The following is a 13142-nucleotide window of genomic DNA, read 5'->3' on the forward strand; positions in this document are numbered from 1 at the left end:
TCCACCAAAGGGGAAGTCTCTAGCCCTTTTCGTTCTTGCAGAAACCTCAGCTTCTTCTGTCCAGTAGAAGCTTCTTTGCATCCACAGCTGGCATTTCCTGGGCATATGCCCATCTCCGACTTGCTTGTGACTTTTGGACTTGGTCCCCTTGTTCCACAGGTACCCTAGATTGGAAATCCACAGTTGTTACATTGTTGGTTTGTGTCTTTCCTGCATTATTCCTCTAACACGACTTCTTTGTCCTTAGGGGAACTTTAGTGCACTTTGCACTCACTTTTCAGGGTCTTGGGGAGGGTTATTTTTCTAACTCTCACTATTTTCTAATAGTCCCAGCGACCCTCTACAAGGTCACATAGGTTTGGGGTCGATTCGTGGTTCGCATTCCACTTTTGGAGTATATGGTTTGTGTTGCCCCTATCCCTATGTTCCCCCATTGCATCCTATTGTAACTATACATTGTTTGCACTGTTTTCTAAGACTATACTGCATATTTTTGCTATTGTGTATATATATCTTGTGTATATTTCCTATCCTCTCACTGAGGGTACACTCTAAGATACTTTGGCATATTGTCATAAAAATAAAGTACCTTTATTTTTAGTATAACTGTGTATTGTGTTTTCTTATGATATTGTGCATATGACACTAAGTGGTACTGTAGTAGCTTCACACGTCTCCTAGTTCAGCCTAAGCTGCTCTGCTAAGCTACCATTATCTATCAGCCTAAGCTGCTAGACACCCTATACACTAATAAGGGATAACTGGGCCTGGTGCAAGGTGCAAGTACCCCTTGGTACTCCCTGCAAGCCAGTCCAGCCTCCTACAAAAGGGGCTGAAGCCCACTCCTTTTTGGGGTACCTCCCTGTAAGCAAAAAGGAGGCAAGGTAACAGGACATCCCATCTCCTCCGGAGTTTTTCAGGGAGTCCCATTATCATTCCTTTGAGAGTTTTATTAAACCTCTCAACCAGTCCATTTGTTTGTGGATGATAGGGTGTGGTGAACTTGTATGTCACACAACATTCCTTCCACATGGCCTTTAAGTAAGCAGACATGAAATTGCTTCCCCTGTCTGATACCACCTCTTTTGGGAAGCCCACCCTGGAAAAGATTCCCAGGAGGGCCTTTGCCACTGCAGGAGCTGTAGTGGTCCTTAGAGGAATTGCTTCAGGATATCTGGTGGCATGGTCCACTACCACCAAAATAAACCTATTGCCTGAAACAGTAGGAGGGTCAAGGGGGCCAACTATGTCAACCCCTACCCTTTCAAAGGGAACCCCAACCACAGGCAGTGGAATAAGGGGTGCCTTTGGGGTGCCACCTGTTTTGCCACTGGCTTGACAGGTGACACAGGACTTACAAAATTCCTTTGTGTCCTCTGACATTCTTGGCCAATGAAACAAGGGAACAAGCCTGTCCCAAGTTTTCATTTGTCCCAAATGTCCAGCCAAGGGAATGTCGTGGGCTAGAGTTAGGAGGAACTCTCTGTATTGCAAGGGAATGACCAATCTCCTGGCTGCTCCAGGTTTAGGGTCCCTTGCCTCAGTATACAAGAGGTTGTCCTCACAGTAAACTCTGTAATAGTCACTGACATCCCCATTTTGCTGTTTGACAGCTTGCTGTCTTAGACCCTCTAGTGTGGGACAGGTCTGCTGTGCCACACTCAGCTCCTCCCTGGCTGGCCCCCTCCACCCAAAAGCTCAGCGGTGTCTGCTTCCAGCTCCTCTGGTGTAGGTTCTGCACAGGGTGGAAATTCTTCTTCCTCAGAAGTTGAATCCACTGTAGAGGGAGGGATAGTAGGTAGTGTTTTACCTTTACTAACCCTAGCTTTAGGGAGCACTTGGTCCATTGTTCCAGGATCCAAGTCACCCTGTCGTTTTTGCTTTTTGGCCTGAGCCCTTGTCAAAGCAAAAATATGCCCAGGAATGCCCAGCATTGCTGCATGAGCCTCCAACTCCACTTCTGCCCAAGCTGATGTCTCTAAATCGTTCCCTAGTAGACAGTCTACAGGTAAATCTGAGGCAACCACAACTTTCTTTGGACCACTAACCCCCCTCCCCTCCCCAGTTGAGATTCACAACAGCCATGGGGTGGCTAAGAGTGTTGTTATGAGCATCAGTCACTTGGTACTGGTGACCAAGAAGGTGTTGTTCAGGGTGGACCAGTTTCTCTATTACCATGGTAACACTGGCACCTGTGTCCCTGTAGGCCTGAACCTCAACACCATTTATTAGGGGAAGTTGCTTGTACTTATCCATATTAAGGGTACAAGCAACCAAGATGGCCAAATCAATGGCACCTTCAGAGACTAACACAGCCTCTGTGGTCTCCCTAACAAGACCAACCCCAACTAAATTACCAAAAGTGAGCCCAGCTACTCCCTTGGATTGGCTATTAGTAGGTTTGCTCCCACCACCACTGCTATTACTAGGGGCACTAGGTGTAGCAGCAGGGGTTGTGGTAGTGGGAGGCTTGGTGCTTTTCTTTGGACAACTGGGATCAGTTGTCCAATGGCCTTTTACTTTACATAAATAGCACCATGGTTTCTTGACTTGATTTGAAGAGGATTTGGGCCCACCACCCCCACCAGAGTGTTTTTGTGGGCCTGATGAAGACTCATTTTTAGATTTGTCCCCACCCTTGTCTGAAGACTTACCATCCTTCTTCTTGCCATCCTTGTCACCCCCTGTATGAACTTTTCGGTTCACCCTTGTTCTGACCCATTTGTCTGCCTTCTTTCCCAATTCATGGGGAGAGGTCAGATCTGAGTCCACTAGGTACTGGTGCAACAAATCAGACACACAATTATTAAGAATATGCTCTCTCAGGATTAAGGTATACAGGCTTTCATAGTCAGAAACTTTACTGCCATGTAACCACCCCTCCAAGGCCTTCACTGAATGGTCAACAAAGTCTACCCAGTCTTGTGAAGCCTCCTTTTGGGTTTATCTGAACTTGATCCTGTACTGTTCAGTGGTTAAGCCATAACCATCTAGGAGTGCATTCTTAAGAACTGTAAAATTATTGGCATCACTTTCCTTCACAGTAAGGAGTCTATCCCTACCCTTTCCACTGAAAGATAGCCATAGGATAGCAGCCCACTGCCTTTGAGGGACACCCTGTACAACACAGGCCCTCTCAAGTGCAGCAAACCACTTGTTAATGTCATCCCCCTCCTTGTAAGGGGGGACTATCTTGTGCAGATTCCTAGAATCATGCTCTTTAACAGGATTACTATCTGTAATACTGCTGCTGCCACCATGGGGTCCAAACCCCAACCTCTGTCTTTCTTTTTCTAAGTCAGATGCTTCCCTGTCTAGATCCAGCTGTTGCTTTTTCAGCTTCAGCCTGGATTCTTCCACTCTCAATCTATTGAGTTCCCTTTCTAACACTCTGTCTTCAGGGTGGGTGGGTTAGGCATGCCTTGACACAGAAGAATGGTGTGAATGAACAGAGGGAGACCTGTCCCTAACAGATGGCACTCTAACTACCTGGCCTAAAAGAGTAATTTCTATACTGTGATGAGAACTCACATCAGTACCAGCCCTGCTGAGGGGCAGGTTGGGAAGGTTCCCTTCTAACACTTTTACTGGGGCTGCCCCAGAATCAGAGTGTGAACCATCAGCTAATCTCTCACCAGATGTGCCAGCTATGGTCTTATCATTTTCAATGAGCATATTAACTAACAATTCTCTAGAGGGATTCTTCCCTACCCCTAAACCTCTATCAATGCAGAGACTCCTTGCACTTTTCCAGCTAAGGTGGTCATAGGCAGTGCTGGTCAGATCCAGAGTTTGACCTGTACCAGACATGATAGAAAAAGGTTTAAGGGACAGAAAACGAAAGAAAAAGTTTCAGAACTTTTTTAGGAACAGAAAAAAAACTTTTTCAACTTTTAAGAACTTTTTGAAAGTTTTAGAGGTACTTTTCAGCACTTAGCAATAGAGTAAGAGAAGAAAAGCAAAACATTTTGGTTAGGTGTACATACACTGAACTTGTTTTGTATATTTTTCTCTTATGAAAAGTACAAAATGACAAAGTGGTAAGTAGTTACAAGTACTTATCCCACCGCTGCACAACCAATGTAGGAGGCTGGCCTGATTTGTAGTGGTACCAAGGGGTACTTACACTCTGCACCAGGTCCAGTTATCTCTTATTAGTGTAGAAGAGGTGTCTAGCAGCTTAGGCTGATAGAAAAGGTAGCTTAGCAGAGCAGCTTAGGCTGAACTAGGAGACGTGTAAAGCTCCTACTATACCACTAGTGTCATATGCACAATATCATAAGAAAACACAATACACAAAGGTACTTTATTTTTATGACAATATGCCAAAAGTATCTCAGTGAGTACCCTCAGTATGAGGATAGCAAATATACACAAGATATATGTACACAATACCAAAATTATGCAGTAATAGCAATAGAAAGCAATGCAAGCAATGTACAGTCACAATAGATTGCAATGAGAGCACATAGGTATAGGGGCAACACAAACCATATACTCTAGAAGTGGAATGCGAACCACGAATGGACCCCAAACCTATGTGAGCTTGTAGAGGGTCGCAGGGACTGTAAGAAAACAGTGAGGGTTAGAAAAATAGCCCACCCCAAGACCCTGAAAAGTGGGTGCAAAGTGCACCTAAGTTCCCCAGAGAGCACAGAAGTCGTGATAGGGGAATTCTGCAAGAAAGACCAACACCAGCAATACAACAACAATGGATTTCCAGATGAGAGTACCTGTGGAACAAGGGGACCAAGTCCAAGAGTCACGATCAAGTCGGGAGTGGGCAGATGCCCAGGAAATGCCAGCTCTGGGTGCAAAGAAGCTGCCACCGGATAGTAGAAGCTGTGGATTCTGCAAGAACGAAGAGGACTTGCAACTTCCCCTTTGGAGGATGGATGTCCCATGTCGTGACGAAGCTTGCAGAGGTGTTTCCATGCAGAAAGGCTGCAAACAAGCCTTGCTAGCTGCAAGGGTCGCAGTTAGGGTTTTTGGATGCTGCTGTGGCCCAGGAGGGACCAGGATGTCGCCAATTGCGTGAGGAGACAGAGGGGGTGTCCAGCAAGACAAAGAGCCCACTCAGAAGCAAGCAGCACCCGCAGAAGTGCCAGAACAGGCACTACAAAGAAGAGTGAACCAGAGCTCACCCGAAGTCACAAAAGAAGGTCCCACGACGCCGGAGGACAACTCAGGAGGTCGTGCACTGCAGGTTAAAGTGTCGGGGACCCAGGCTTGGCTGTGTACAAAGCAAATCCTGGAAGAGTGCACAGAAGCCGGAGCAGCTGCAAATCATGCGGTACCCAGCAATCCAGTCTAGCGTGGGGAGGCAAGGACTTACCTCCACCAAACTTGGACTGAAGAGTCACTGGCCTGTGGGAGTCACTTGGACAGAGTTGCTGAGTTCCAGGGACCACGCTCGTCGTGCTGAGAGGGGACCCAAAGGACCCGTGATGCAGTCTTTTGGTGCCTGCGGTTGCAGGGGGAGGATTCCGTCGTCCCACGGCAGATTTCTTCGGAGCTTCTACTGCAGAGAGGAGGCAGACTACCCCCACAGCATGCACCACCAGGAAAATAGTCGAGAAGGCAGACAGATCAGCGTTACAAGGTCGCAGTAGTCGTCTTTGCTACTTTGTTGCAGTTTTGCAGGAGTCCAGAGCAGTCAGCGGTCGATTCCTTGGCAGAAGGTGAAGAGAGAGATGCAGAGGAACTCTGATGAGCTCTTGCATTCGTTATCTAAAGAATTCCCCAAAGCAGAGACCCTAAATAGCCAGAAAAGGTGGTTTGGCTAATTAGGAAGGAGGATAGGCTAGCAACACAGGTAAGAGCCTATCAGAAGCAGTCTCTGACGTCACCTGCTGGCCCTGGCCACTCAGAGCAGTCCAGTGTGCCAGCAGCACCTGTGTTTCCAAGATGGCAGAGGTCTGGAGCACACTGGAGGAGCTCTGGGCACCTCCCAGGGGAAGTGTAGGTCAGGGGAGTGGTCACTCCCCTTTCCTTTGTCCAGTTTCGCACCAGAGCAGGGCTGGGGGATCCCTGAACCGGTGTAGACTGGCTTATGCAGAGATGGGCACCATCTGTGCCCATCAAAGCATTTCCAGAGGCTGGGGGAGGCTACTCCTCCCCAGCCCTGACACCTTTTTCCAAAGGGAGAGGGTGTAACACCCTCTCTCTGAGGAAGTCCTTTGTTCTGCCTTCCTGGGCCAAGCCTGGCTTGATCCCAGGATGGCAGAAACCTGTCTGAGGGGTTGGCAGTAGCAGCAGCTGCAGTGAAACCCCGGGAAAGGTAGTTTGGCAGTACCCGGGTCTGTGCTAGAGACTCGGGGGATCATGGAATTGTCTCCCCAATGCCAGAATGGCATTGGGGTGACAATTCCATGATCTTAGACATGTTACATGGCCATGTTCGGAGTTACCATTGTGACGCTATACATATGTCGTGACATATGTATAGGTCACGTGTGTAATGGTGTCCCCGAACTCACAAAGTCCGGGGAATTTGCCCTGAACAATGTGGGGGCACCTTGGCTAGTGCCAGGGGGCCCACACACTAAGTAACTTAGTACCCAACCTTTACCAGGTAAAGGTTAGATATATAGGTGACTTATAAGTTACTTAAGTGCAGTGGTAAATGGCTGTGAAATAACGTGGACGTTATTTCACTAAGGCTGCAGTGGCAGGCCTGTGTAAGAATTGTCAGAGCTCCCTATGGGTGGCAAAAGAAATGCTGCAGCCCATAGGGATCTCCTGGAACCCCAATACCCTGGGACCTCAGTACCATATACTAGGGAATTATAAGGGTGTTCCAGTAAGCCAATGTAAATTGGTAAAAATGGTCACTAGCCTGTCAGTGACAATTTTGAAAGAAATGAGAGAGCATAACCCATGAGGTTCTGATTAGCAGAGCCTCAGTGAGACAGTTAGGCACCACACAGGGAACATATACATGCACACCTATGAGCACTGGGGCCCTGTGTGACAGGGTCCCAGTGACACATACATATAGGCCACAAACCTATGAGCACTGGGGTCCTGACTAGCAGGATCCCAGTGACACATAACAACCATACTGAAAACATGGTGTTTTCACTATGAGCACTGAGGCCTGGCCATCAGGATCCCAGTGAGACAGTGAAAACAGTGACAAACACCCTGACATACACTCACAAACAGGCCAAAAGTGGGGGTAACAAGGCTAGAAAGAGGCTACCTTCTCACACAACCCCCCCCCAAACGAAGGACAATAAGGCTAACCTTGGCCAGTTGAGACTTTATTGTCTAAGTGGTGATAAGTAGAGAGTAGCTCTGCAATAGACTGGTTACTCCCTTTATCATCCACTATATGGTTACTTCCCTGTGGGGATGTAAACCACCCTGTTTGAAGTTTTTTAGCTAAGCAACAATGTGAAGATGTATTTTCAGAGTTTCTATCAGTAAGTTTTAGTTTAGAGCAGTGAGAATTGTCCACTGAACCTATTTGTAGTGATGGAAATGCCAGACAGGGATGCTGTCTCAGAAAAGCCATAGCTGGGCAAAAACTTTGTCCATATGGCTGGAAGAGAGAACAGGGATGCTGTTTCTCTTGGGTTGGAGCAGGGCAGGGATGCTGTCCTATGAGCTCCACACTAGGGCAGGGATGCTGTCCTAAGTGTTGTGAGGCAGTGCAGAGTTTCTGCACTAAAGTTTCTCTGGGAGGGTTGGAGGGATGCTCCATGTTAACTAAAATGGTGCTCTTTTTCTCACCAATGTTAGTTATCCCACAGAGAGGTACTTCCACCTCAGGGAATCCAGCTTTGCCAGCTGATGATTCCCTTGGAACAGGTGCCACCCCAGGAGAGGTTTCTCCCACCACAGGAATAGTATCCTGAATGGTAGGGTGGTTAGGGGATACTGTGATACCCTTTTTACCTGTTGATGGAGAGGGATCCTGAGTTTTCAGGCCTTCTCTCCTTTGCTTTTTCATTTCACTTGAAATGAGAGGGAACAATTCCTCAGGGATGCCCAGCATGGCTGCATGGGCATAAAACTCTACATCAGCCCAACCTGAGGCCTCTAGGTCATTACCTAAGAGACAGTCTACAGGTAAGCTAGGTGATACCACCACCTGCTTAGGGCCAGTAACTCCACCCCAACTAAACTGAATTATAGCTAAGGGAAGAAACTTAGTGGAGTTATGGACATCAATAATCTTATACTGTTGTCCAATGATGTGTTGTTCAGGAGGCACTAGGTTTTCAGTCACCAAAGTGAAACTGGCACCTGTGTCCCTGTAGGCCAAGGCCTCAACACCATTTATTGAAACTGTCTGCCTGTACTTATCCATTGTAAGGGGACAAGCAGCCAGTGTGGCAAGGCCAATGCCACTAGGTGTGACAGAAACTGTCTTGGGACTGATGACATCAGTTTTCACTATGGACCCATAAGTGAACCCAACTACACCCTTTGCTTGACTGTTGCCAGCAGTCCCACCACTAGTACCACTACTGCTAGGGGCACTAGAGCTTGATGTATTAGTGGTGGTAGGCTCAGGGGGTTTACCTGGACAGGACTTATCCCCTGGCCTATGGCCTCTATTTTTACACACAAAGCACCAAGGCTTTTTAATGTGTGCAGGTTGGGAAGAAGAGGAAGAATTTGTTTTATCCCCACCCTCTGAAGAGTGTTTAAGATTTGAAGTGGGATCTTTGGTTTTACCCTTATCCCCATGCTTATCTTGAGATTTTTCACCATCTTTCTTCTTATTGCCATCTTTGTCACCCCCTGTATGAACTTTTCTGTTCACCCTTGTTCTGACCCATTTGTCTGCCTTCTTTCCCAATTCTTGGGGAGAGGTCAGATCAGAGTCTACCAGGTACTGGTGCAACAAATCAGACACACAATTATTAAGTATATGCTCTCTCAGGATTGTGTTATACAGGCTTTCATAATCAGTAACTTTACTGCCATGTAACCACCCCTCCAAGGCCTTCACTGAATGGTCAATGAAATCAACCCAGTCTTGTGAAGACTCCTTTTTGGTCTCTCTGAACTTTATCCTGTATTGTTCAGTGGTTAAGCCATAACCATCCAGGAGTGCATTCTTAAGAACTGTAAAATTATTGGCATCATTTTCTTTCACTGTAAGGAGCCTATCCCTACCTTTTCCACTAAATGATAGCCATAGGATAGCAGCCCACTGCTTTTGAGGGACATCCTGTACAGCACAGGCCCTCTCAAGTGCAGCAAACCACTTGTTAATGTCATCCCCCTCCTTATAAGGGGGAACTATCTTGTGCAGATTCCTGGAATCATGCTCTTTTGCAGGATGACTATGGGGAATACTGCTGCTGCCACCATGGGTTTCTAAACCCAACTTCTGTCTTTCCCTCTCTACTTCTAAAGACTGTCTATCCAAATCCAGCTGTTGCTTCTTGAGCTTCAGTCTGGTTTGTTCCACTCTCAATCTATTGAGCTCCCTTTCTAACAATCTGTCATCAGGGTGGGTGGGAGGGACATTTCTAGATACAGAGGTATGATGGGAATGAACAGAAGGAGAACTGTCCCTTACAGAGGGCACCCTAACAGCTTGGCTACCAGTATAATGTGAGAGCACACCATTAGTATGGTGTGATTCAACCTCTGTACCAACTATGCTAGACTGTCTAGTAATGGGCAGGCTGAGAAGTTTCTTTCCTGAACCTTTTCCTGGGGGAGTCCCTGGATCAGATTGAGAACCATTAGCTACTTTTTCTACAGATTGGGCACTTATGGCCTTATCCTGTACTCTAAGCATATTAATTAACAGTTCTAAGGAAGGATTCTTCCCTACACTCAAACCTCTCTCTATGCAGAGACTCCTTGCTCCTTTCCAGCTAAGGTGATCATATGCAAGTTTGGACAGTTCAACATTTTTTCCTGTGCCAGACATTTTTTAGAGAGAGTTAAAGTGATAGAAAAAGAGAAAAAAGTTTTCAGAACTTTTTGGAAAGACAGAAAAAAAAACTTTTTAAACTTTTAAGAACTTTTTGAAAGTTTTAGGAGTACTTTTCAGCACTTAGAAAAGAGTGAAAAAGAGGAAATGCAAAACTTTTTGGCTATGTGTATATACACTGACCTTGTTTTGTATATTTTTCTCTTATGAAAAGTACAATGACAAGAGTGGTAAGTAGTCTCAAGCACTTATCCCACCACTGCACAACCAATGTAGGAGGCTGGACTGGCTTGTAGTGAGTACCAAGGGGTACTTGCACCTTGCACCAGGCCCAGTTATCCCTTATTAGTGTATAGGGTGTCTAGCAGCTTAGGCTGATAGATAATGGTAGCTTAGCAGAGCAGCTTAGGCTGAACTAGGAGACATGTGAAGCTACTACAGTACCACTTAGTGTCATATGCACAATATCATAAGAAAACACAATACACAGTTATACTAAAAATAAAGGTACTTTATTTTTATGACAATATGCCAAAGTATCTTAGAGTGTACCCTCAGTGAGAGGATAGGAAATATACACAAGATATATATACACAATAGCAAAAATATGCAGTATAGTCTTAGAAAACAGTGCAAACAATGTATAGTTACAATAGGATGCAATGGGGAAACATAGGGATAGGGGCAACACAAACCATATACTCCAGAAGTGGAATGTGAACCACGAATGGACCCCAAACCTATGTGACCCTGTAGAGGGTCGCTGGGACTATTAGAAAATAGTGAGAGTTAGAAAAATAACCCTCCCCAAGACCCTGAAAAGTGAGTGCAAAGTGCACTAAAGTTCCCCTAAGGACAAAATAGTCGTGTTAGAGGGAAAATGCAAGGAAAACACAAATCAGCAATGCAACAACGATGGATTCCTGACTGAGGGTACCTGTGGAACAAGGGGACCAAGTCCAAAAGTCACAAGCAACTCGGAGATGGGCAGATGCCCAAGAAATGCCAGCGGTTGGTGCAAAGAAGCTCTTACTAGGCTGAAGAACTGTGAATACTGCAGGAACGACAAGGGCTAGAGACTTCCCCTTTGGAGGATGGATCCCCCACGCCTTGGAGAGTCGTGCAGAAGTGTTTTCCCGCCGGATGGACGCCAACAAACCTTGCTACACGCAAATCGTGCGTTTGGCGTTTTTGGACGCTGCTGGGGCCCAGGAGGGACCAGGAGGTCGCAAATTGGACCTGCAGAGAGAGGGGATGTCGAGCAAGACAAAGAGCCCTCACTGAAGCAGGTAGCACCCGGAGAAGTGCCAGAAACAGGCACTACGAGGATGCGTGAAACGGTGCTCGCCGAAGTTGCACAAAGGAGTCCCACGTCGCCGGAGACCAACTTAGAAAGTCGTGCAATGCAGGTTAGAGTGCCGTGGCCCCAGGCTTGGCTGTGCACGAAGGATTTCCGCCGGAAGTGCACAGGGGCCGGAGTAGCTTGCAAAGTCGCGGTTCCCAGCAATGCAGCCCAGCGAGGTGAGGCAAGGACTTACCTCCACCAAACTTGGGCTGAAGAGTCACTGGACTGTGGGGGTCACTTGGACGGTGTCGCTGGATTCGAGGGACCTCGCTCGTTGTGCTGAGAGGAGACCCAAGGGACCGGTAATGCAGCTTTTTGGTGCCTGCGGTTGCAGGGGGAAGATTCCGTCGACCCACGGGAGATTTCTTCGGAGCTTCTGGTGCAGAGAGGAGGCAGACTACCCCCACAGCATGCACAAGCAGGAAAACAGTCGAGAAGGCGGCAGGATCAGCGTTACAGAGTTGCAGTAGTCGTCTTTGCTACTATGTTGCAGGTTTGCAGGCTTCCAGCGCGGTCAGCGGTCGATTCCTTATCAGAAGGTGAAGAGAGAGATGCAGAGGAACTCGGCTGAGCTCATGCATTCGTTATCTAAAGTTTCCCCAGAGACAGAGACCCTAAATAGCCAGAAAAGAGGGTTTGGCTACCTAGGAGAGAGGAAAGGCTACTAACACCTGAAGGAGCCTATCAGCAGGAGTCTCTGACGTCACCTGGTGGCACTGGCCACTCAGAGCAGTCCAGTGTGCCAGCAGCACCTCTGTTTCCAAGATGGCAGAGGTCTGGAGCACACTGGAGGAGCTCTGGACACCTCCCAGGGGAGGTGCAGGTCAGGGGAGTGGTCACTCCCCTTTCCTTTGTCCAGTTTCGCGCCAGAGCAGGGGCTAAGGGGTCCCTGAACCGGTGTAGACTGGCTTATGCAGAATTGGGCACATCTGTGCCCAACAAAGCATTTCCAGAGGCTGGGGGAGGCTACTCCTCCCCTGCCTTCACACCATTTTCCAAAGGGAGAGGGTGTCACACCCTCTCTCAGAGGAAGTTCTTTGTTCTGCCATCCTGGGCCAGGCCTGGCTGGACCCCAGGAGGGCAGCTGCCTGTCTGAGGGGTTGGCAGCAGCAGCAGCTGCAGTGAAACCCCAAGAAGGGCAGTCTGGCAGTACCAGGGTCTGTGCTACAGACCACTGGGATCATGGAATTGTACCAACAATGCCAGGATGGCATAGAGGGGGCAATTCCATGATCATAGACATGTTACATGGCCATATTCGGAGTTACCATGGTGAAGCTACATATAGGTAGTGACCTATATGTAGTGCACGCGTGTAATGGTGTCCCCGCACTCACAAAGTTCAGTGAATTGGCTCTGAACAATGTGGGGGCACCTTGGCTAGTGCCAGGGTGCCCTCACACTAAGTAACTTTGCACCTAACCTTTACCAGGTAAAGGTTAGACATATAGGTGACTTATAAGTTACTTAAGTGCAGTGTAAAATGGCTGTGACATAACGTGGACGTTATTTCACTCAGGCTGCAGTGGCAGGCCTGTGTAAGAATTGTCAGAGCTCCCTATGGGTGGCAAAAGAAATGCTGCAGCCCATAGGGATCTCCTGGAACCCCAATACCCTGGGTACCTCAGTACCATATACTAGGGAATTATAAGGGTGTTCCAGTAAGCCAATGTAAATTGGTAAAAATGGTCACTAGCCTGTCAGTGACAATTTTGAAAGAAATGAGAGAGCATAACCACTGAGGTTCTGATTAGCAGAGCCTCAGTGAGACAGTTAGGCACCACACAGGGAACATATACATGCACACCTATGAGCACTGGGGCCCTGTGTGACAGGGTCCCAGTGACACATACATATAGGCCACAAACCTATGAGCACTGGGGTCCTGACTAG

Source organism: Pleurodeles waltl, chromosome 10 (assembly GCF_031143425.1).
Source record: "Pleurodeles waltl isolate 20211129_DDA chromosome 10, aPleWal1.hap1.20221129, whole genome shotgun sequence".
NCBI classification, from domain to species: domain Eukaryota; kingdom Metazoa; phylum Chordata; class Amphibia; order Caudata; family Salamandridae; genus Pleurodeles; species Pleurodeles waltl.